Raw genomic sequence first — 25856 nt, 5'->3', positions numbered from 1 at the left:
CCTATTGACATGTACTTGTTATACAATAATAATACAATAGAGTGAGTGAGTGTAGTTTTATGCCGCACTCCGGAATTAGTTATCCCTAAAGATGCTGTACACTGATTTATCTTATGGCCGTGCAAAGGTCTACAGATTTCCAGGAAAACATTTTATAGCCTTGTCAGTCACCGTCTTCAATTTGAGGGTGAATGAATGAGTGAGTCAGCAATATTCCAGCTATATGGCGGCGGTCTGTAAATAATCAAGTCTAGACCAGACAATCCAGGAATCAACAGCATGAACATCGATCTACGCAACTGGGATACGATGACATGTGTCAGCCAAGTCAGCAAGTCTGACCACACAATCCCGTTAGTCGCCTTTTACGACAAGCATAGGTTACTGAAGACCAATTCTAACCCGGACTTTCAAGGGTCTAATACAATAGAAATACAATGCCCGGGAAGTCGTTATCAACACATCTGTCTTATACCACCACATTGCTTAGTTAAACTCTCGACCTGCTCATGCGAATTCGAAATAACGATCCCGGAGGCAAATATGAACATCCAAGGTCAAGGTCTGGGAATACCCGGTCACGGTTATTCCGCGAAACAGATTCTATTGTCCATAAAAGGAAAATTAATGATGAAATTTATAGAAATGAATAACTACAAATCAGTAGTAACACAAGGTGTTTACAGTAAGCATTTCCTACTCTACCGGTACAAAGCTATAAAATGCTATATTTGGGTATAATTGTCTCAAGTACCGTTACCTGACTAATCAATTAGACATGTCTCATTTCGGACAACATAAACGTATGCAATCAAGGGGGAGTTTGGTAAACAATCCCAGACATAACGGTATATTGATAAATAAGTGCTCCCAGGTCTACACATCAAATAACTGCAGGCCCTAATTGGGCTGGTCCACGCCATGCGATATTAGGCTTTGATGGTAGGCCCAGACATACTTCTCTTGGGATTAATAAAGGCACAATAATCAACGCAGTTCAGCATTAGTACTGGAGCAGAACTTAAGTGATGACATATTGATCAAGATACGTGCCATTAAATGTTTGGGTAGGGTTCATTTAGATGGGATACCAAATATGTGATCACAACTTTTAATCGCTTCCCACAATTCTGAAAGTACGCGTGTGATTAACAAGCCTGAAAAATAACATCAAGTTCGACCCTTTCTACTAAAATATAAACCTGACAACATACAAAAGTGATTGGAAAAGAAACGCTGTTGAGATGCTGTTATCCAATTTCCCTTCCTGGATCATTCTGGGTTTTTAATTTTCACGGACAGTTAACGTAATCTCTTTGGAATTCTCCGATCATAGAATGCAAAGTGCCTGAAAGATTGCCTGGGTGATTATGAGTACGCACTCGCTGTTCATACGTATTTAAACAGATGTTTTGAAAGCAATCATATTTTGCTACATAGCATTTACAATATCTTAATTAACACATTGAGACACAAATACGTTGAAAATCTCAGAGAAAGTATGTTTTTAGGAGCTGAAACAAAGATAGTGTAATATAAATGGCGGCCATCTTGGAATTTTGAGTGGCTAAAGTTCTTTTTTCAGTAAGTGTCCCAAAGTGACCATGTATGCAAATTGTGTTGCTTGTATCACAAAGTGAACGATTTTTCCATTATCTGCCCTACTACTAGAAAAGTTAGCAGTTCTGGCACATATCGTATTCGTGTCAATCCAAGAACCACTTTGTTTGCTTTTTGTAGATCAGTGGAACAGTTAATTATTACTCAAGTTACACGGCATATTTCTTGCCTTCACATGTGGTACAATTTAAAGTTCAAAATCACAGTTCTCAGTTCTTGAGGCAAATTTATTTCCAATTTGCATGCAGCTAATGGAACAGATCTGGTTATGCTACAGCGTTTTTCATACACTTTGCGTATTTGCTGATGACAAATCAAGAATGTTGTATTGAAACTACTGGAACAAATCCTATCCACTTTAAGTTTAACAAATCTTGCTCACTTTGAATTAAGTCTTCATGAAGTGACATGTTATAATTATGTCTATTTTGAGTATGATGCTGCAAATTTCCGTCTTGCAGCACACTTTCATTTATGTAATTTGAGTACGGTAGGACAGGACATCACAGGTGCCAAGATTGATATCCATTCTCTTTGATCAAGTCATATATTTTTCATTTTAAACTCTTATGCACAATAGAATCTGTTTCGGCAATTAATCAAGTTATCATCTGATGTTGACGTTTAATACTGTAACTGAGTGAGTGAGTATGGTTTTATGCAATATTTAGCAACTTTTAGCAATATTCCAGCGGGGTGCACCAGAAATGGGCTTCACACACTGCACCTATGTGGGGAATCGAACCCATGTCTTCAGCGAGACGAGCGGACGCTTTAACCACTAGGCTACCCCACCGTCCTTATATTATATTGAATGCAAGAGATGTACCGTTTGTATGGAACTGACGGATATAACGAACTATTTTGGGGTCCCCGGCCACTTGTATATTTTAGTCGAACGGCCAATAACAAACTACGGTTATAATGAATTGAAATTATTAAAATTAAAAATTAAAATTAGTACCCGTTAGCCTATCCTTCAAAAGGGCCTATTGGTTAAAGCGTTCGCCCGTCACGCTGAAGACCCAGGTTCGATTCCCCACATGGGTGAAAGGGGTGAAGCCCATTTCTGGTGTCCCCCGCCGTGATATTGCTGGAATATTGCTAAAAGCGGCGTAAAACCATACTCACTCACTTACTTCTTCAAAGTAGCATGACTTCATTCGTTTCCATTTTCACACGTACGCTCGCGTCACAATCACAGTTCATCTACTAATCATTATTTACAATTAAAGGATCTCTTTAACTGTTGGAAGTTCAGACTCGGTCACACTGCTGATGTCGTCGACTAATCGCTGGCGCAGCGTTCGAAATAATCGCCGGCCCGGAGGCCCAGCGTCGGTTGTTATTGTATCGGGCCGGCAGTTTCAAATATCTGCCCTTGTGGCCTTTCTTTAAATTATTTCTTTCCCTTGTTTTTCCCTTGTTTTTCCCTTGTTTTTTCTTCTTTATCAACGGTCTGGAATCATCCATGATCCACCATGTTACGATAACTTACAGTTTCACTTCCTGGTATTTCAACGTTTAGCGCATAGGAATGTCAACACCAGTCTTTAACAAATAAAAACGTCTCTCTGTGCCATAGGCTTCGCTAATTGATTTTGTAGAAACAGTGTGAGACTTTGTAAAGTGTAGTCTATTTTGTTTTTATTGGTTTGACTTTAACAAAATGGGCCTGCAGATTTCATTCAGGGCCTGTAGATATTAAAGCCTGCAGGTGCCAGGAGGCCCTGATGGCCAACTAGCAAATTAAAGTATTGCAAATTATTGCTCATGATATCAGTCACTGCATTGCCTGGTTCAGATTGTAGGCTGAGGCACCAAACTACTAACAATTATGCAAATTGCAAGTGGCGGATGCTACCGGGAAAGCAGGACATGCTTTCGCCAACACCTGGTGTCATCGCTGACATTCAGTGAGTCATATTTCATCACCTTGTCATGTTGGCCCCAGGGAATATATTTGATGGTTTGATAGATGCTCGTGGCTGATTATTCCCGTTGCCAGCTCAGTAAGCAGTTAATACTTGTAATGATCATATGCTCAGTTTATTGGTGTCATGGAGGTCGGCGACCGTATGGATCATTCGTGTGATGTATGTATGTATGTATGTATGTATGTATGTATGTATGTATGTATGTATGTATGTATGTATGTATGTATGTATGTATGTATGTATGTATGTATGTATGTATGTATGTATGTATGTATGTATGTATGTATGTATGTATGTATGTATGTATGTATGTATGTATGTATGTATGTACGTACTTACCAGTGTGTGTACACAAGGATATATAATCTTTAGGGCTCTAGATTATGCATAAACACAACACTGGCTTGGAATATATGTGTTTAGTTGTGACAGATCAGTGACACAGGTTAATCTGTCTATGACTGGTAGCTTAGTTTCTTAATCTCCAGAGTGGCATTTCAGGTATGACTTGTAAATAAATGCCTTGATAATTGCTGACGTATGGAAACCGCATAAACGATTCGTGTGTTAACGAAAAACCTTACAAACACAAACCTAAAATGTCTTAAAAGGCATGTTTGTTTACCTTCTGATTATTGCCGCACTCAATAATAGTTTAGTTGATTTTTGGAGTAAGGTTTAACACTGTGCGTGGGCTGAACAGTACAGGACTGACGTTAACATGTCAGCCAGCGTTCTAACAGCGTATGAAGTACACTATGACTGGATAGGTAAATAACACGGAACGGAACAGTAAAAGGAATTTTATGGTCACATCGGCAGTGCTTCATATTTGGTAGGGCTGCGCAATGTAACCGGTTTACCGGTATTTACCGGTTCAGACATGAAAACGATACGCATTGCGATACGCTGATCGAAAACCGGTATTTTGACTTGCATTCGGAAAACTTCGTAACAATCGGAAATCTTCGGATATTTCCTTTTTTCATTTGATGCCAAATATTATTTATATTTTTATTTTGTCTTGATTAAATTTTTTTATTGAAGCTAAATCAAGCATAGTTCTTTTGTTGTGTTTTTGCTTTATAAATCAAGCATTAACTCGATTATAAGTATTTTTTTGTTTAAAAATACTTCTTGCAATATAATGCAATACATATCGCAATATATGCTTCACATCGCAATACCCACCCCTAATATTTGGGAGAATTCAGGTTTCAACAAAGGAGTTATGCGTTTTCATTATATTTGCAAAGAAAACACTTAGAATCAATAAACCCTGGTAAGCATATTATCTAGTTGACAAATGCTAAGAATATGTTATTGTGTTTATTTTTTTTAACGCCGCACTCAGCAATATTTCAGCTGTATGACGGCGGTATGAATACACTGTGCTTTTAACAAATATTTCATAAATGTTTGGTTGGTGTATGCTGGCATGATATGGATCGTAGCCTGTGGTTATTGAAACAGTTACAATGTGAGGCAACATGCTGTTCATTCGATAGCCTTATGGTTAAAGCTTTCGCTCGTCACGCTGAAGACCCGGGTTCGATTCCCCACATGTACAGTGTGTGAAGCCCATTTCTGGTGTTCCCCGTCCTGATATTGCTGGAATATTGCTAAAGCGACGAAATACTTCTTTCACACTCATTTACTGGTTATAGCGTTAGCTCGTCATGGAGATTCCCATATTTTGTTAAAAGCGGCGAAAAACCACATTCAACCACTCCTCAACTTTAACAAAACTAAGTAATATGTTATATTAACAGAAACTGACCCTGCATGTAGCAAGCAGTTGAGCATCATTTGCATAGTACTTGCAAAGGTATAAAAACATTGCTTTCATAATGGGGCACAGTCCCCTATTAAGTGCATATCTCACAAATACTTTCAATATACATGTATACTCAACAAAAGTTGCAACAATATGTTGGAACATAAGTTGAAGAGGTACCTGGTGCATGAGTTTAGTGATGTCAGTTTAACGTTTGTAATTTTATATGCACACTCATTCATGATTATATACATATACTCCACTACACGATCACAGTTAATCAAAAGAGGCATCGAGTCCCCCAGTCAGTCAAGTTACGACCAGCACAGGGCACACCGAGCCTGACATCCCAGATTAATCAAGTCATCTCTTAGGATAAGCAGGGGTTGGTTCTATCCCTGAATCCCCATACGACTCGTCTCAAGTGAGTGAGTGAGCGAGTAAGTGAGTTTAGTTTTACGTCGCTTTTAGCAATATTCCAGCAATATCACAGCAGGGGACACCAGAAATGGGCTTCACACATTGTACCCATGTGGGGAACCGAACCCGGGTCTTCGGTGTGACTAACGAACCCTCTACCCACTAGGCTACCTCACCGCCCCTCGTCTCAAACGATATATCGAGGTGAAATACTGATAAGCACAAACTTTATCGATGAACAACTTCTTTATTGAGGCTGTGGCGTTTCGATACAGATTATTGTATCGTTGTCAAGCAGGTATGGGTATCGAAACGTCGCATCACCTGAATAAAGAAGTTGTTCATCCATAAGTTTTGTTCTTATCTGACTCTCTAATTTCTAAAGGAAGATAAATACAGTGTTTCCGGGTTCAGAGGTCTGGATTAACCAGGTTTTACAGTGTATACTTACTGTTATTAATGTGATTGTGCACATGCTGTTTACATACGTTGCAACTGTTACAACGTTAGTACAAATTGCTCAGTCAGCATCCCTGCGGTGATTGACCGTTATCTCCATGTGGATCCCGCTGTTCAGCCACCTGCCACAGTGGTTCACTGATGTAATCAGCATGTTCTGGTGTCAAAATAATCTTAACCATTTATGTTGTCTGATCTCGAGCACCCACTGCCCTGTTGGAACTAATTGCGAATTATATGGAAACCATGACAACGCATCGGAAGCAATTCCACTTCGGACTATTAACACCTTGCAGTCGCTCAGGTAATAAATAAGTTTAAATGATAATTTCTGACAGAATATGAATATTAAAAAGAACACATTATACCTCTAACAAACTGACGTCAAGATGCACAGTCCGACTTGCCTCTTTAAAGGATAGAATTACTGTACATCCATTGGCTTAGCATTCAGTACAGCCTTGGAGCAAGGCAAATTAACACCCTGTACTGTTAAGAGTACCAAGTGGATACATCATCGTTCAAGGGTCCATGCACCTGCGTGAACGTTACCGGAGAAGGTGAAGGCTATACTGGTTAACTGTCTCTGAGTGTAATAGTAACACATACAACTCGCATAGCGCATACGACATGCGCTGTCAGTTTAAGGTTTGACCGTCCAGATCAGCGCACCTAGCGGATTAGTGAAGGGAAGATAAATTGAAAAGATCTCCCATTAATAAATCCGAACATGTTGCGTGTCAATGTTGATGCTGTTAACGTGTTTCCTCATGCAGGCTTCAAATAAATTTGGATTAGAAAGCAAATTACCACAGTAAAAAGTTTAATGTAGACACACATGAGGGAAATTGCCAATCTGACGTTTCAGAGACATGAATGGTGTTTGATCTACACATAAGGGACCTTTCATAATTTATGGCAAGGGGTGTGTGATGATTTGTATGGAGAAGCATGTACTATGTGAATGTCACACACACACACACACACACACACACACACACACACACACACACACACACACACACACACACACACACACACACACACACACACACACACACACACACACACACACACACACACACACTGTAATTAATGTACAAAGCAAGTGACCCCGCCCTGAATGTCCTCCCTTTAAAATCATCCCTCACCCCTTTAAATTATGAACGGTCCCTAACTTGCCTTTGAGTGTATTTGTGATCGGCGGAGCAGGATAAGTTCCCTTTACGCAAACATCTGGTGTTATCTCTGTTTGTTAGCGATTCCTAAACGCATGCTTTTGATATAGTTTGAATCGTACAATGAACTATGCTTTTGGCATCGAGTCTCATGAATATGGTAAGGACTTTATTGCTTTTATTTACAGTGCACACAATACATATTTCACATATCGATGGTATACAGTGATCCATGCATTAATATCTCTTCTATCTCAATGCATAAAGAGGGCGAACTCGTAACTGTTTAGTCTGATACAAGATATCGGCACTCACACATCTGTAATGCAATAAAACAACTTGGCACCTCAGACTGTGTGTCCCCTCTCCCCATCCCCACCCCACAGGTACCGCCCACTGATACCCATGTCCACCACTCACCCCACATCCCTCTTCGGTTTCCAGAACACTTCCTCAATATGACACCAGTAAACGGCGTAAAGGTGAAATATTGGAAAGGAGAAAATATCGTTTGTGTTGAACATAATTATGGAAATTTCCAGATCAAAGATATCCTTCACAAGCATATATGAAGCGTTATCTCAATATACGTTAAAACGTCCTCCGCTGGAAACAAAAGCCATTACGTTCACAAATCTATTTATTTAAGTTTCAATCTTGACATCTTAACTTCACTCGCTGTGCCATTAAGGATAGTTACATTCAAATGAATGTAGATTTGATCATATATAAGTAACCCCCACCCTTCCATTGTACCGTTATATTGATGCTATAACAATGCTTGCACCAGGTGCTGACCAATAATCATTTACATCATGCGTTATCATTGTTGTTCTCAAACGTAGCAGTTTTTGCTGTTGCCAATGCCGTATTGACATTTCAGGATTTGATGCTTGTCTGGGAAGTGTCTGTATCAACAGTCATAATTGTACTTGGTAACAGGTTGACAGGACAGGATAATTTAATGAAAGGTCGCAATAAAACGGCTTTTTTTGCATGTGTGAGTGAGTTTAATTTTACGCCGCTTTTAGCAATATTCCAGCAACATCACGGCGGGGGACACCAGAAATGGGCTTTACACATTGTACCCATGTGGGGAATCGAACCCGGGTCTTCGGCGTGACGGGCGAACGCTTTAACCACTTGGCTACCCCACCGCTCCTTTTGCGTGTGTGGAGGCAGGACGCATGCCAACTGGTCTGAGGCCGCAGGTTCGAATCCAAGTGGTGTCCTGGACACACGCTTGTCCTGTGGCAGGATACGCTCACGTTTTTACCATCACCTTGTACGATCTTATTTTCATATTCATTCATAAACACCTATTCCTGATACATATATATATTCGGAATCTTACAACTGACTCTGTCTTTATATTTCTTGTGAATGTGGTGAGGTGTCAATAAAACTGCAAACATCTCCGATCTCGTTGTGTGAGGGGACGGCGGGGTAGCTTAGTGGTTAAAGCGTTAGCTGGTCAAATTGAAGGGCCGGGTTCGATTCCCAACATCAATACAACGTGTAAAGCCCATTTCTGGTGTTCCCCTCCGTGATATTGCTGGAATATTGCTAAAAGCGGCGTAAAACTAAATTCACTCGATGCGTGAGTGCGTGTGTTGGATACCACGCCGTTTTGGCCGACATTTGTTGGTTTGTTATTTAGCGCCGCTCTGAGCATAATATAACAGGAGATAGTAAAGAATCGAATCCCAGCTGTTGTGAGCTACAACCCGCAATACAGCAGCCGAGATGGACACACTACATCGATTTAGTCGACATTTCCCCTTCATTTGCGAGGTCTAACAAGGAGCTTTCATTGTGACGTAAAACATGTTATAGGTTTTTACTGAGGATATAAAGTCAAAACTCGTGTGTTACTTCAAAATTAAACCTCATTGCACTTTTTTCCATATTTTTAAAACAAATTCCGATGTTATTGGGTTTATGGATTTATGGTATTATAAATGTTAGAAACTTTGTCTAATTGCCTATGTATTATGAGCCGACTGAAATTTCAAATACAATCAGATATTCCAGACAAAGAGAGACATGTTAACCTTAGGTTTGGACGCGTCTGTCATGCAACTCATGTATGCCTGCACAATAGACGACGTGCTGCGAATATTCCGAACCCACATCTAACTCCTGTCCATAACATATAACAGTAAAAAATATCTCGCGGTAGCAGCTGTTGTGCGATTTCAAAAACATATGGAGACCCAGCCTTTAGTGCTCTAGCTTATTCTATAACGATAAGTATACCATATACAAGGGATCCTGGCCCCAAACAATTTTAGCCGCTCTGGCAAATGTCAGTGAACACCTACACTTATACAAGTCTCTGAGGTAATAATAAATAGTTTAAATGATAATTTCTATAAAATATGAAAGTATTCCTCTGACGGACTGGTGTCCTTACTGTCCGCGTATCTAGACTTGCCTCTTTAAAGGATAGAATTACTATATACCAATAGGCTCAGCACTCAGTACAACCTTGGAGCAAGGCTAAAGTAAACGTTCCATCGGTATTTTGATCCTTGCGCACTGGGTCGTGGATTTGAGAGTGTTGGATGGCTTCAGTCTGCTGTGAGGGAGTCATAACCACATGGGAATAACGCTCCACGTGTCTTTCTACCGACAATGAGATATTCAGACAACCTTGTACAACTCGTACGCTTTCCGGATTGATTGTCCATGTCACACGAGTTGAGGACCATGCACAGATGCGTTGTCTTTTTCATTTCTGTCTCCCCATTGTTATTAACCACGACTGTGGCGCTCACGTTTAATGTCAAACATTTAATTAAAAACAGTAATTAAATACACTTTAGAGGAACTGGTAGAATTTAAAATGTCAGTGCATATGCTTCATACTGTCACACACCACATAGGGTTGATACTGTCGCATACCACAAAGGGTTCATTTTGTCACATACCACATAGGGTGCATACTGTCACATACCACATAGGGTTCATACTGTCACATACCACATAGGGTACATACTGTCACATACCACATAGGGTACATACTGTCACATACCACATAGGGTTCATATTGTCACATTCCACATAGGGTTGATACTGTCACATACCACATAGGGTAGATACTGTCACATTCCACATAGGGTTCATACTGTCACATTCCACATAGGGTTCATACTGTCACATTCCACATAGGGTTCATACTGTCACATTCCACATAGGGTTCATACTGTCACATACCGTATAGACTACATACTGTCAGACACCACACAGGGTTCATATTGTCACATACCGTATAGGGTTTATACTGTCACATACCGTATAGGGTTCATACTGTCACATACCACATAGGGTTCATACTGTCACATACCGCATAGGTTTCATACTGTCACATACCGCATAGGGTAGATACTGTCACATTCCACATAGGGTTCATACTGTCACATTCCACATAGGGTTCATACTGTCACATTCCACATAGGGTTCATACTGTCACATTCCACATAGGGTTCATACTGTCACATTCCACATAGGGTTCATACTGTCACATACCGTATAGGGTACATACTGTCAGACACCACACAGGGTTCATATTGTCACATACCGTATAGGGTTTATACTGTCACATACCGTATAGGGTTCATACTGTCACATACCACATAGGGTTCATACTGTCACATACCGCATAGGTTTCATACTGTCACATACCGCATAGGGTTCATACTGTCACATACCATATAGGGTAGATACTGTCACATACCACATAGGGTTCATACTGTCACATACCGCATAGGGTTCATACTGTCACATACCACATAGGGTTCATACTGTCACATACCGCATAGGGTTCATACTGTCACATACCATATAGGGTTCATACTGTCACATAACGCATCACACATAGGGTTCATACTGTCACATACCACATAGGGTTCATATTGTCACATACCACATAGGGTTGATACTGTCACATTACACATAGGGTTCATACTGTCACATACCACATAGGGTTCATATTGTCACATACCACATAGGGTTGATACTGTCACATACCACATAGGGTTCATACTGTCACACACCGCATAGGATTGATACTGTCACATACCACATAGGGTTCATACTGTCACATACCGTATAGGGTTCATACTGTCACATACCACATAGGGTTCATACTGTCACATACCACATAGGGTACATACTGTCACATACCACATAGGGTACATACTGTCACATACCACATAGGGTACATACTGTCACATACCGCATAGGGTTCATACTGTCACATACCACATAGGGTTCATACTGTCACATACCGCATAGGGTTCATACTGTCACATACCGTATAGGGTTTATACTGTCACATACCACATAGGGTTCATACTGTCACATACCACATAGGGTTCATACTGTCACATACCACATAGGGTTGATACTGTCACACACCACATAGGGTTCATACTGTCACAAACCACATAGGGTTCATATTGTAACATACCACATAGGGTTCATACTGTCACACACCACATAGGGTTCATACTGTCACATACCACATAGGGTTCATACTGTCACATACCACATAGGGTTCATACTGTCACATACCACATAGGGTGCATACTGTCACATCCCCCATAGGTTTCATATTGTAAGATACCACATAGGGTTCATACTGTCACATACCACATAGGGTTCATATTGTCACACACCACATAGGGTTCATACTGTCACAAACCACATAGGGTTCATATACTGTCACACACCACAGGATTGATACTTTCACATACCGCATAGGGTTCATACTGTCACATACCGCATAGGGTTCATACTGTCACATACCACATAGGGTTCATACTGTCACATACCACATAGGGTACATACTGTCACATACCACATAGGGTACATACTGTCACATACCACATAGGGTACATACTGTCACATACCACATAGGGTTCATACTGTCACATACCACATAGGGTTCATACTGTCACATACCGCATAGGGTTCATACTGTCACATACCGTATAGGGTTGATACTGTCACATACCACATAGGGTTGATACTGTCACATACCACATAGGGTTCATACTGTCACATACCACATAGGGTTGATACTGTCACATACCACATAGGGTTCATACTGTCACAAACCACATAGGGTTCATATTGTAACATACCACATAGGGTTCATACTGTCACATACCACATAGGGTTCATACTGTCACATACCACATAGGGTGCATACTGTCACATACCACATAGGGTTCATATACTGTCACATACCACAAAGGGTTCATAATGTCACATACCACATAGGTTTCATATTGTAACATACCACATAGGGTTCATACTGTCACATACCACATAGGGTTCATATTGTCACATACCACATAGGGTTCATACTGTCACAAACCACATAGGGTTCATATTGTAACATACCACATAGGGTTGATACTGTCACATACCGTATAGGGTTCATATTGTCACATACCACATAGGGTTCATATTGTCACATTCCACATAGGGTTCATACTGTCACATACCACATAGGGTTCATATTGTCACATACCACATAGGGTTCATATTGTCACATACCACATAGGGTTCATATTGTCACATACCACATAGGGTTCATATTGTCACATACCACATAGGGTTGATACTGTCACATTCCACATAGGGTACATATTGTTGTGATTCTTTCATGTTACTGTGGTTAGTCTTTCATGCCATATCATGATTCTTTCATGTTACGACAGGTAATCTGTTTTTGCCATGGCTCTTTCATATTAATGTAGCGGATCTGTCATATGACTATAGTTGATACCACAGCACTTTCATTTTTCTACAGTTAACGTATTTGTTTCTGTGTTTGGCCGATCTTACGGACAATTTTCACGTTTACTGATAACGATTATCAATTAGCGTTGTGTTTAATTAAATGTACACTGAATTTAGTATTGCTTATACTAAATACATATTCAAATTTGAAATGCGGAACATCTCTACTTGCTTGTGAACATAACATGATAATCCACGGAAACGTTTGCAAAGAACACAAACTAGAATTTAAGAATTTAAGGTAAAATGAGGAGCCCTTTTCAGACTAATCAAAGAACTGTACACTGTAAGACGGTAGTGAGTTGTGTGCTTAAATAGCAAGATGGTGCCAGTTCGATTTATCTGTTGAGCCATATGGTGTCAATTTTAGATTGCGTTCTTTCGCCATTTCAGAGTACACGTTTTAATATCTGTATAAAATTAATGTATGTTATAAAAAAAAAAATTTTCCTTGGAATGAACTTAAACTTAAAATCAATAGTTTTGAAATCAGCTTTGGTTATTCAACGCAGCTGCCACCACTATTTAAATGATGGCGGTCTGTAAATAGACTAGTCTGCATCAACCACACTGTTCAATCGGATCCAGAGAGAGAGAGAGAGAGAGAGAGAGAGAGAGAGAGAGAGAGAGAGAGAGAGAGAGAGAGAGAGAGAGAGAGAGAGAGAGAGAGAGAGAGAGAGAGAGAGAGAGAGAGAGAGAGAGAGAGAGAGAGAGAGACACACACACCCACCACCCACCCACCCACCCCAACACACACACCTTTGTCCTGAAAGTTTATTAAATGGGCATTGAAGCTCTCGTGAGAAATGAAGTGTGCACTGTCCCCTTCTCAAAAAGCTGTATCCGCCCATGCTCAATAGTCACCTCTTGCGATAAGCATGGTTTGCTGAAGAAAAAGGACCTTCTCCATAAAGTCAGTTTGTAAATTACCCAAACATTGTAAACATTCTACAGATTGCCTGTTTTGTTCAGACTGTTGTTGCTTACATGTTTATATATGAATCAGTCAAGTGGGGTGTATGTTATATGTGTTGTCAAAACACTCCGTTATACTTATTTCAGTAAGTGCCAATGAGTTGTGAAACTGGTAAATCCATTTGAAACTGAAACAGTGTACGTACCGAATAACACGAGTTCCAAACGTATGCATAAAACATACTGGGCTGTGTTTCGACAGCTGAGTGTGTGATAGAGTGAGTGATAAGTAAACGAAATAGTGAATGGTAAGCGTGTCGTGATCGATTGAATGAATCTAGAATAAAACGAAAGATGGAGTGAATAAATGCATCAGTGATAGACAAAATGCAAGCGGGAGTTGTAGAGGGAATGGAGGTTTCAGGCAAAGTGAATGATAGCGTGAATGGTACCAAAGAAGAGCGAGCGAGCGAGTTTAGTTTTACGCCGCTTTTAGCAATATTCCAGCAACATCACGACGGGGGACACCAGAAATGGGCTTCACACATTGTACCCATGTGGGGAATTGAACCCGGGTCTTCGGCGTGATGAGCCAACGCTTTACCCACTTGGCTACCCCACCGCCCCTACCAAAGAAGAAGAACAAGAAGGCAAGTCATCAATATCCCCCCGCAATTGTATAATACTCTTCATGATTGTGTCAACTAGTTATGACTATGTCAAATGTTACATTGTTCTTCACATTTATCTAACGAAAACATAATATATATGTTAACTATTCATATACTAGCATGCTTGTATCAACAACAGACTGCCTGAGTGCTTCCACGGTTTGATGTACCTCAGGAATGTTGATACTGTTGATTCATGTCATTAGGTTCTTGAATACCCACAAAGTGAAAGGAGAGCATTGAACGGTTTTAAACTAAACCAAAGTTCTGTTCCGGAAAGGAGCACTACCACCAATTTCAGTCTAAGTCAAACTTGTTGCCTTGGAAACGCAAAAATGATTTTATTCAGAAACTACCAAAAAGCACCAGTTCACCACCAGACCTATCTATATGCCAACATTGGACGGTTTTAAAGTTCTGCTCCGGAAAAGAAGAAATTGCACGGACGGATGGATACTAAATATGCATTTCCTATGTCTGTATGCATCGGGATTTAGGTAGAATACAGCATGGCCAAAAATACCGAAAAGGTCGGCGAAACGCAAAAACGCAACCACGCGGGAGCGTGGCGGGGAACACGCCAACATGGAATGAACGTGCAACATAATTGTTCGGCTATGAAAAAGATGGGGTGACGGTTGTCTGTTATCACAGTCGTACAGCAAGTGAAAAGTGAAAGCATGCCACGACTGACAGAAGCCCAGCGCACCAACGCCATCGACCGACTGCTGCGGGGCAAGTCCATACATGTTTGTCACTTACGTGATAGACTCACAACAGCCATCTCTACAGCTATAGGGATGCCATGATTGCGTTGGATTTAAGCCTAGACAGTAAGGAACTTTCTCACTGGTAAGCATCGTCGGCTGCAACGTCAATGTGTCAAGGTCACAGAGTATGGCCACAACAGCTATAATTGGTTCACTGACGAGTCACAGTTTTAGCTTCTCAGTACAGACGTCGTGGGGAAGGTTATGCTCGGAACTGCATACAGGAAGTGGACAGTGTTTGGGTCGGTAGTGTAATGATATGGGCGGGTATATATGTACAATACCGTCAGAATAGGTTTGATACGCGACGTCGAACACAAATCCACCGGCGACACGTCCTTCCCATTATTCATCAGCCAAATGTCATTTCTAACACGACGACGACCGACCTCACACGTCAAAGCTGACAACGGCCTTTTTGAGCAACCACTACATCCAAGTACTCCCATGGTGCTTTAGGTCTCCAGATCATCGAACATTTATGGGATGCTATTGATAGGCGTCTGCGATCACATCAGCAACGGCCACAGAACCTCCAACAGTTGACACAAGCACTGCGAGAAAAGTGGGTGAACATTCCCAGGACTCAATTCGGAATCTGATTGGTTCTTGAGGAGACGATGCCTGGCAGTTCTGGACTCTCTTGTTGAGAGTCCAGAATGTTGGACTCTCTTGTTGAGAATATTGTAAACAGATGACGTTCACCTTTACATCGTTGGGCGCGGAGAGTCCTTGGGTGGGTGAACGTGTTTGGCAGCTTGACTCCTGAGAGTTTCTAAGACTTCAGTCCTGTCCCACAACGAAGCACATGTGATACATGTGGTCTCACCCTTTGCAAGTGACTTTGTTCAAACTTGCCTCTGTTCATCCAAAAGAAAATGGGTACCCGGTGGGATAAGTCATGTGACTATTAACCTTCTAGCGCCTCACAGGCAGCTTGGGTTATCCGGGGTAATAAGAATCAGATTGTGTTAGTGCTTTGAGCATGTGCCTTGTACATGGAAAGGGCGCATTATAAAATCCCAATTATTATTACAATTATTATCGTTTCGTGTGTGCCGTGATCGGTCAGTGACAATGACTTATTATGATATGTTTATTATTAAAATGCATAAAGTATTCATCTGAAAACCACGTTGCGTTTCTTATTTGCGAGTATATATCCCATATCTGCCTGTATTTAGACTGAGTGTATATAGGTGTATAACTCATTAGCGACTCATTGTGGAACATTCATAATGGATGTTAGTTTGTTAATAAACGCTCAATGAGGCTTCTGTGGGCACGGTAACATGGTAATACACAGACAATTTTCTGTTTGTCCTAATCGATTTGCAGTGTATGTTAAAACAAGCGGAGTGTTTTGTCCGTGTTAAGTGGAACACGCGAACTATTGTGGAAAGGAATAATAGAAGGCTTTACTCTTCTTTATATGTGACACAAATGTCATCTCAGTACCACACTATTTCGTATTTTATTAAATTGTGATTTATCATGTGAAGCTGTATGTAATTGATATAACTGCAAATAGAAGTCTGCCGAATGTCAACATACACAACAGTATAATATAACATCGAAACACATGCGTTGACAGTGCGCTAAATAAACCACACAGTTTTTCGAAAAATACCCATCGACAAATATTAATATTATGCAGATGCTCACACAGATATGTACGTTGATTGTTACATAGATGCTTACATAGATGCTCACAAAGAGATGCTCGGCGATTATTACACAGATGCTTTACGTAGATACTCACACACAGATATGTACGTTGATTGTTACATAGATGCTTACATAGATGCTCGCTGAGATGCTCGGCGATTATTACACAGATGCTTACGTAGATACTCACACAGATATGTACGTTGATTGTTACATAGATGCTTACATAGATGCTCACAAAGAGATGCTCGGCGATTATTACACAGATGCTTACGTAGATGCTCACACAGATGTGAATGTTGATTGTTACACAGATGCTTACATAGATGCTCACATAGATATGCTCGGTGATTATTACACAGACGTGATGTACGTTGATTATTACACAGATGCTTACATAGATGCTCATAGATATGCTCGGTGATTATTACACAGATGCTTACGTAGATGCCTCACACAGATGCTTACATAGATGCTACACAGATATAGCCGTTGATATGATGCTTACGATAGATGCTCACATAGATATACGCTGACACAGATGCTTACATAGATGCTCACACAGATATGACGCTGATTATTACACAGATGCTTACATAGATGCTCACATAGATATGCTCATGATTACACAGATGCTTACGTAGATGCTCACACACATATATACACGCTGATTATTATACAGATGCTTTCACATAGATGCTTACACAGATATGTACGTTGATTGTTACACAGATGCTTACATAGATGCTCACATAGATATACACGCTGATTATTATACAGATGCTTACATAGATGCTTACACAGATATGCACGCTGATTGTTACACAGATGCTTACATAGATGCTCCGCATAGATATATAGCTGATTATTACACAGATGCTTACGTAGATGCTCCACACAGATATGTACGTTGATTGTTACACAGATGCTTACATAGATGCGCACATAGATATGCACGCTGATTTCATTACACAGATGCTTACATAGATGCTCACACATAGATATACACGCTGATTATTACACAGATGCTTACATAGATGCTCACATAGATATACACGCTGATTATTATACAGATGCTTACATAGATGCTTACACAGATATGCGCTGATTGTTACACAGATGCTTACATAGATGCTCACATAGATATACACGCTGATTATTACACAGATGCTTACATAGATGCTCACATAGATATACACGCTGATTATTATACAGATGCTTACATAGATGCTTACACAGATATATGCACGCTGATTGTTACACAGATGCTTACATAGATGCTCACATAGATATACACGCTGATTATTACACAGATGCTTACATAGATGCTCACATAGATATACACGCTGATTATTATACAGATGCTTACATAGATGCTTACACAGATATGCACGCTGATTGTTACACAGATGCTTACATAGATGCTCACACAGATATACACGCTGATTATTACACAGATGCTTACATAGATGCTCACATAGATATACACGCTGATTATTATACAGATGCTTACATAGATGCTTACACAGATATGCACGCTGATTGTTACACAGATGCTTACATAGATGCTCACATAGATATACACGCTGATTATTATACAGATGCTTACATAGATGCTTACACAGATATGCACGCTGATTGTTACACAGATGCTTACATAGATGCTCACACAGATATACACGCTGATTATTACACAGATGCTTACGTAGATGCTCACACAGATATGCACGCTGATTATTATACAGATGCTTACATAGATGCTTACACAGATATGCACGCTGATTGTTACACGGATGCTTACATAGATGCTCACACAGATATACACGCTGATTATTATACAGATGCTTACATAGATGCTTACACAGATATACACGCTTATTATTACACAGATGCTTACATAGATGCTCACACAGATATACACGCTGATTGTTACACAGATGCTTACATAGATGCTCACACAGATACACACGCTGATTGTTATACAGATGCTTACATAGATGCTCACACAGATATACACGCTGATTGTTACACAGATGCTTACATAGATGCTCACACAGATATACACGCTGATTGTTACACAGATGCTTACATAGATGCTCACACAGATATACACGCTGATTGTTACACAGATGCTTACATAGATGCTCACACAGATATACACGCTGATTGTTACACAGATGCTTACATGGATGCTCACACAGATATACACGCTGATTGTTACACAGATGCTTACATAGATGCTCACACAGATATACACGCTGATTGTTACACAGATGCTTACATGGATGCTCACACTGGCGCTAATTGTTACACAGATGCTTACATAGGTGATCACACAGATACACACGCTGATTGTTACACAGATGCTTACATGGATGCTTACACATATGCTTACCTATATGCTGAAAAAGATGACCACACCGATGCATACATATACGTTCACACATATATGGTGCTTAAATAGATATTTACATATAGTGAAGACGCTTACACAAATACTTTCAAAAATACCAAAAGAAACCGCCGTAACATATTGTGATCAATCATGCATGTTTTGAAGACATCTGGTCCTATATGCTTCACAGAAGCCAAGTGGAACAAATATCTAATTTGTAGCTCTGAAATATCTCGTCCTCGTTGAACACGTGGAAATACCCAAAGAATGTTGAAGTCAAAGCCAGTTTCAGCATGGCATGACAAACATTCGAAGAGAAAATTTCCGTTCCATTGCGCTATGTGCCATCAGCATTCCTACGGCAAACTTGAACCCCATAATATATTTTAAGATTCCCTCATGTCAGCTCCGTCACAGTCAGTTGAATCTCTAAAGATGGAATCCTCGTTCAGCATGATATGTTCAATTAAAGAAAACCTTAAGGAATCCATTCATGTTTGAAAATTATATGCAGCTTTTTGTACCGGTAATTCAAACGAGTCGGAAGTGCGTGCTGCTTGATTAAAATAGAATGCTTATTCAACCTTAAAACAACTGTGGTAATTCATAAGAAGACACAGTTTACTTTGGGCTGAACAGGAACTGAAGGATGAAATATCTGAATACTTTTGGGCATGGGAATTGGTTGATAGGTAAATGGATTAGGCGAGGAATAATACTAAAATGTAGGCTCGTCAATCTAAATTCTGTCATTGATCCTCAGTCACTTTTACTACCGATATAAATCAAATATTTCAAATGGCTCAAGGCATATGCTGCGGATTCATAAGTAACATCTGTGACTAAGCTGGGTAACAATGCGTGATATATATATTTCATATGATATTATGGAAAATGTATGAGGCACTGTGCCCCTCGACAGCTGCAATACAAATGAGGTATGCCATGTACACTTCTTTCAGTTTTCTAACTACGGGAAAGGTATAGAATAAAGCATGATTAAGGCTTGTTAATTGTAGTTTTGTGTTCTGTGCTTTATAAAGTGCTGTTTGTGTTCAACGGTGAATAGACATATTAACTATTTTATCATACGGTATGAACACTAACAATGCTGGGAAGTCTAATGAGTAGTTTTAAAGTAATAAATTTGTTAAATTTTCAACTACATTTTTGTAATTTTTTTCGAACACAAAATGAGGCAATTGTCAGTAAATATAAAATCTTTAAAGAAAAAGATACGTTTTAGTTTATAGAAACAACTATAATTTCAACATGGGAACAGAATATAACTGTAGTTTCAGTTGTCTTTAGTGTACGATATGAAGCAGGGTATTTCGCTTTCGGGAACACAACAAATCACCCACACAACACACCAGCCTTGCTCCAAGGCTGTACTGAAGGCTAAGTCCATGGATGTATAGTAATTCTATCCTTTAAAGAGCCAAGTTGAGCTAAGTGGACAGTACGCCAGTTTGTTAGCGGTTTATTTATATATATATTTTTATAGAAATTATCATTTAAACTATCAATTATTATCTTACAGACTTGTGCAAGTTTAACAACGCACCTACATGAACTGCAATATCTTAATTCAACAATTTCCGCTTCGACTATCGGGAAGAAATAGTCTTCATGAAATATAGATAGCTATGCATTTTCAGATGCTGAGTGAAAAGGAACTTGAGTTTAAGCAAATTAATAATGTATGAGACAAAGACCCATTGATCAGTCACAAACTAGTTCTGCTTAACTGAGTGTGTCGGTGAGATATGTATTTCACTTGTGCAAGACGGGTGTCCGAGACCGGTATACCATACTAAAACATTTGTCAGGTGTTTTATATGAAGCCTTAAGATTAATTATGTCGGTTGTTATATTTTACTGCCAGTTTCGCAATCTTCGGTTTACACTTAATGCAAAGCACTAGTTTAATGATCATAATTTTTTAAAACTATTGGCCATATCCCAAAAGATATTTTACCTTATCTTTGTACTGCGTTAAGTCACATTTGCTGAGAAAATCAGCTTGGGCAATAGGCGTGCTTGTGTTTATGTTCCTATTTGCAGAAAATAAGTAACATGTACAGTCTGGAAATTGTACATGACAATACATATGTATTGTTAGTTGACTTAATCGTGTTTAGGGGTTGTTGATAGGCCAGTGGTTGAAGTGTTGTGTGAAGCGGTGTGACGAAAATGTCTACTTTCCTCAACTTGATGTTGCTGGACCACTGCTAAAACACTTAAGCAAATTCATTTATAAATACTTATCCTATTTTCCAACAGTAACGTGCCAGTTCCAGTCCCCACGGTGCATACTTACGTGTTATCTCATTCGAAGATACATAAGTTACAAAACATAATGACGAAATCCAAAGGAGCCTACAGCAATTCGTAACTGACAGACCTGGGGCTTAGGCAGTCTAGACTTGCCTAATTGTTCTAGATTTGAGTTGGGAAATTTCATCTATGGTCTTGGGGGCAGATTATAAACAGGATCATATTTGTAAAACAAAACATTAGAGTACGGTACGGTAAAGCGTTTAATATTGTTGCAGTAATAGTGCAGCGCGGTACGACAAAAATGGACTTCGAACTCGTGTCTTTGGCAAACTACAAACACGATTTAAACTCGATAGATAGATAGACAGACAGACAGATAGGTAGATAGGGAATATACAATAAAAACACAACATTTACTCATATACATGTATCTCTTTATAATTACTAACGAACTATTTACGCATTATATTATAACTCTCAACTTAGTCCATTTGTCAGTAAGGAGTGAGCGAGTTTAGTTTTCCGACGCTTTTAGCAATATTCCAGCAATATCACGGCGGGGGACACCAGAAATGGGCTTCACACATTGTACCCATTTGGGGAATCGAACCCGGGTCTTCGGCGTGACAAGCGACCGCTTTAACCACTAGGCTACCCGGCCGCTCCTGTCAGTAAAGAACGCTCTGACCTTTACGAACAGAACTTGTTAATGACATACGCTTGTCGCTGTACAGATAACAAATGTTGAAGGATGACTGACAAAAACGATTACATACTATCATTCTGCCCTATCAGGCAATGCACTGCGACACGGCTCGACCCACAATTTGAGAACGTCGCACAAAACTGACGTAACTCATGTCATCCATCTTGTTAATGGCGCAAAGGAACTTCGTGACTGTCGGTTTTTCTACCTTACATGTTTTAGTCATTGATATATATAGATTGACAGTTAACATACATGTACTCGAAGACATACCTGGTTTACAAAAATATACTTCATACTCACTCGTGTAAATATAGCCACTTACTTCAGGCAACTGTTCTAAACTATATTTTGCAAAATATTCCATACTGTTTAAAGGTACTGTTGACACATGAATTGATGTATTGTAAAACAAATTCGTAATGTTAAATGATAAAATCAGTAAAAATTGGTGAAATCTTAACAAAACTTTACACCAAAATTAACGCGGCTGTTCACATGCGCGATATTTGCACATGCTTTTCAGCATTTTGATGCATGATCCTCGTACAATTCATCTGTATAATGTTTGCAGTTGGTTCCCCAAAGTTAGTGGAGAAATCAATCTTCGATGTAACCATATATATAATGTATAGTGAGTGTTTTAAGTGAGTCTAAACTTTTGAAAGGAATTATGTACCGACTCTGAAACGCAATTGGTATGGTTGACCAAACAGACTTACAGATTCAGTAATATACAGGAACGGTTTTTTATGCATAGACAACTTCTTTATTGCAATGGATGTAACGTTTCGATGTAGATCAAGCAAGATTCAGTAATAGTCAAACTGAACAATATGAACGGGCGAAGAGAAAGTAACATATATATTGATTTACTACTTTACATGTCTAATATGGAATGATAATTTCCACCAATTTCAGTTGATAATACAAAATCCAAATTTGAAACGCTTTTCACGTGAGAACCCAAAGGGTCATCTTCAAGGTCATTTCAACATCGGTAATCTTTCATTTGTGAAAATATGGTCACAATCAAATCGACATAGCAAAATACATGTTTTCAACTGCGGTGTTAACTAATGATATATTTTCTTCAATAAAACAATAACTTAAAGACCATTATCGCTGTACCGATTAAACTATACTTTATGAGTAGAGTATTACATACAATCGATGGGCTTCTGATCAATATGAATGCTTAGCAGTCAACGTCTCATGATTAGTAGCATGGTTGGCCAAACAGTTATTGTCGATTTATGTTCCACAGAGATATACAGGTCAGATAACATTGTTCCTTTTCGGGTATTGTATTTCGGGTACATATGCATTTCATCGAATTACCTACATTGTACATGCAGGAAAATTATACTTGTTTTTGTGATACATTCCGCTGTAAAATATCGCGCTGGACTAATATTTTCCATGAGATGGCTTGATTGCTGGGATTACATTTCAGTCCAGTTTAGTGTGGGAATATATAGCCAGATGTTAAGTCACTCGTTATGCATTTGGATTGTGTAGGTTGAGTCTGGAGCATGTACGTCAATGGTGGACAACTAAACTGAATATCTCTAAACATATTTTCTTTCATGTTTTAGCAATAGAACGGCAATATCAGGTCGAGTATGTATATGTAAAATGTTTGTGTTCCCCTATCTTAGACACAAAGATGCATAAAGGTGATTTATATTCCTAAACAAGCAGGTATGAATGCTTGAACTAAAATACGAACACACGCACGCACGAGCGCACGCACACACACATATGTGATATGACATTCATGATTACAATTATATTTGCCTTCACTTACAGGCACACAAATACACACACACACACACACACACACACACACACACACACACACACACATACACACATACATACATACATACATACATACATACATACATACATACATACATACATACATACATACATACATACATACATACATACATGACACACACAACTAACCAAATAAATAACGCTACTAGTTGGTTAGTTGGTTAGGCGGCTGACTTTGTGTGCTGGCAATTAGGTGTGGGTTCGACTCTGAGGGTGTGGGTTCGACTCTGAGGGTGTGGGTTCGAATGCCGGATGGGACTAGAATCTGTACTTTACTGAGAAATTTTCATCCTAAGTATAACATTTGTTACCTTTGACAACTTTCTAATGTGGCATTGTGTGTTCATAACAAACAAGCAGTCACATGTTTAATGCAAGTTGTGCACCTTGTTACCGGTAGAGCAGAACTTGCTTACTCTTTTCGCGAACACCTGGTGTCAGGGACCCATTCATAAAATATTTATCCCAATTTGCCTTTTACTTTTCCTGATGGAGTTTGTTTTGGCAGGCAATCTCCCTTGATCGTTTGACATTGTCGACACAAAGTATTTGGTTATCGACATTACCGACAACAGGCCACGGAATATCTATTTTCGAATCTAGGAAATTCGCATTGATAATTTTTAGATGCAGCGCTATGCATGAGCATAGTGTTGCCTCGCCCCAGTCGGCGACATGTACATGTACAAGGCTTCACAGCTTTCAAATGTGCGTTACACCTATTGCACATGAGGATGTCTCTACTCAGCCATTGAAATTGTGACCTCGGAGGGTAATCTATACCAGAATAGAAACGACAGTCATATAAAATGTAAAACGCACTGTATGAATAGGTTTAGTGACCGAGACGATGATATTCGTAAAGTAAACTATTTACGTCCTTTCATTTGTACAGGGTTCACTCGTTTGAGACCATCAAAGCTAATGCTTATGTAGAACACAATCATGTTACTTGGTTTGAGCAAACAGAGATATTAAATATCGGATAATATTAAAACGGTGCCATATTGATACTAATATCAATTACCGGAACATATGTAGAGAGTGCGTGTATTAGTAAATCATAATGAACGCAGGATGAGACTCTCTCAACCGTAAATAATCACAATGGGTCTCAGCAGACCATGTTCAGAAGAAGCAATTAGCCTCGCTCTCTGTGTTCAATGGAGTTGTAGAAATACTCACGCTCATACACAAAACAGTTGTGGCGTTCAAATACCCAGTGACCTACTCCGGTATATTGTGAGAGTGAAAAATCCAGGTCATATCAGCATAACACAATGAAGATGAAGATAAGGTCAGTATGTAAACTGACAGAAACATTCACTATCACGCTCAGGGCCGCGTGCATCCCACAACAATGTGAATGACGGTTTTCACACTGAGAATATGTGCTTT

At 39.5% G+C, this 25856-nt stretch overlaps 1 protein-coding gene and 1 long non-coding RNA gene across 2 annotated transcripts in view; one reads left to right on the top strand and one right to left on the bottom strand.

Moving 5' to 3' along the window:
* Positions 1–25856, bottom strand: part of LOC124285876 — a 124392-nt gene that overhangs the window by 71528 nt on the left and 27008 nt on the right. The gene's annotated exons all lie outside the window — the stretch shown is intronic.
* Positions 40–14843, top strand: LOC124285877. Its single transcript, XR_006900895.1, has 3 exons — positions 40–54; positions 665–666; positions 14762–14843. It is a non-coding gene; the product is annotated as an uncharacterized LOC124285877 (long non-coding RNA).

This window comes from Haliotis rubra, unplaced genomic scaffold (assembly GCF_003918875.1).
Source record: "Haliotis rubra isolate DU_JTF1 unplaced genomic scaffold, ASM391887v1 Scf37, whole genome shotgun sequence".
NCBI lineage: Eukaryota > Metazoa > Mollusca > Gastropoda > Lepetellida > Haliotidae > Haliotis > Haliotis rubra.
Note: the sequence above shows the minus strand (reverse complement) of the source record. Positions and strands in the feature narration are given on the sequence as shown.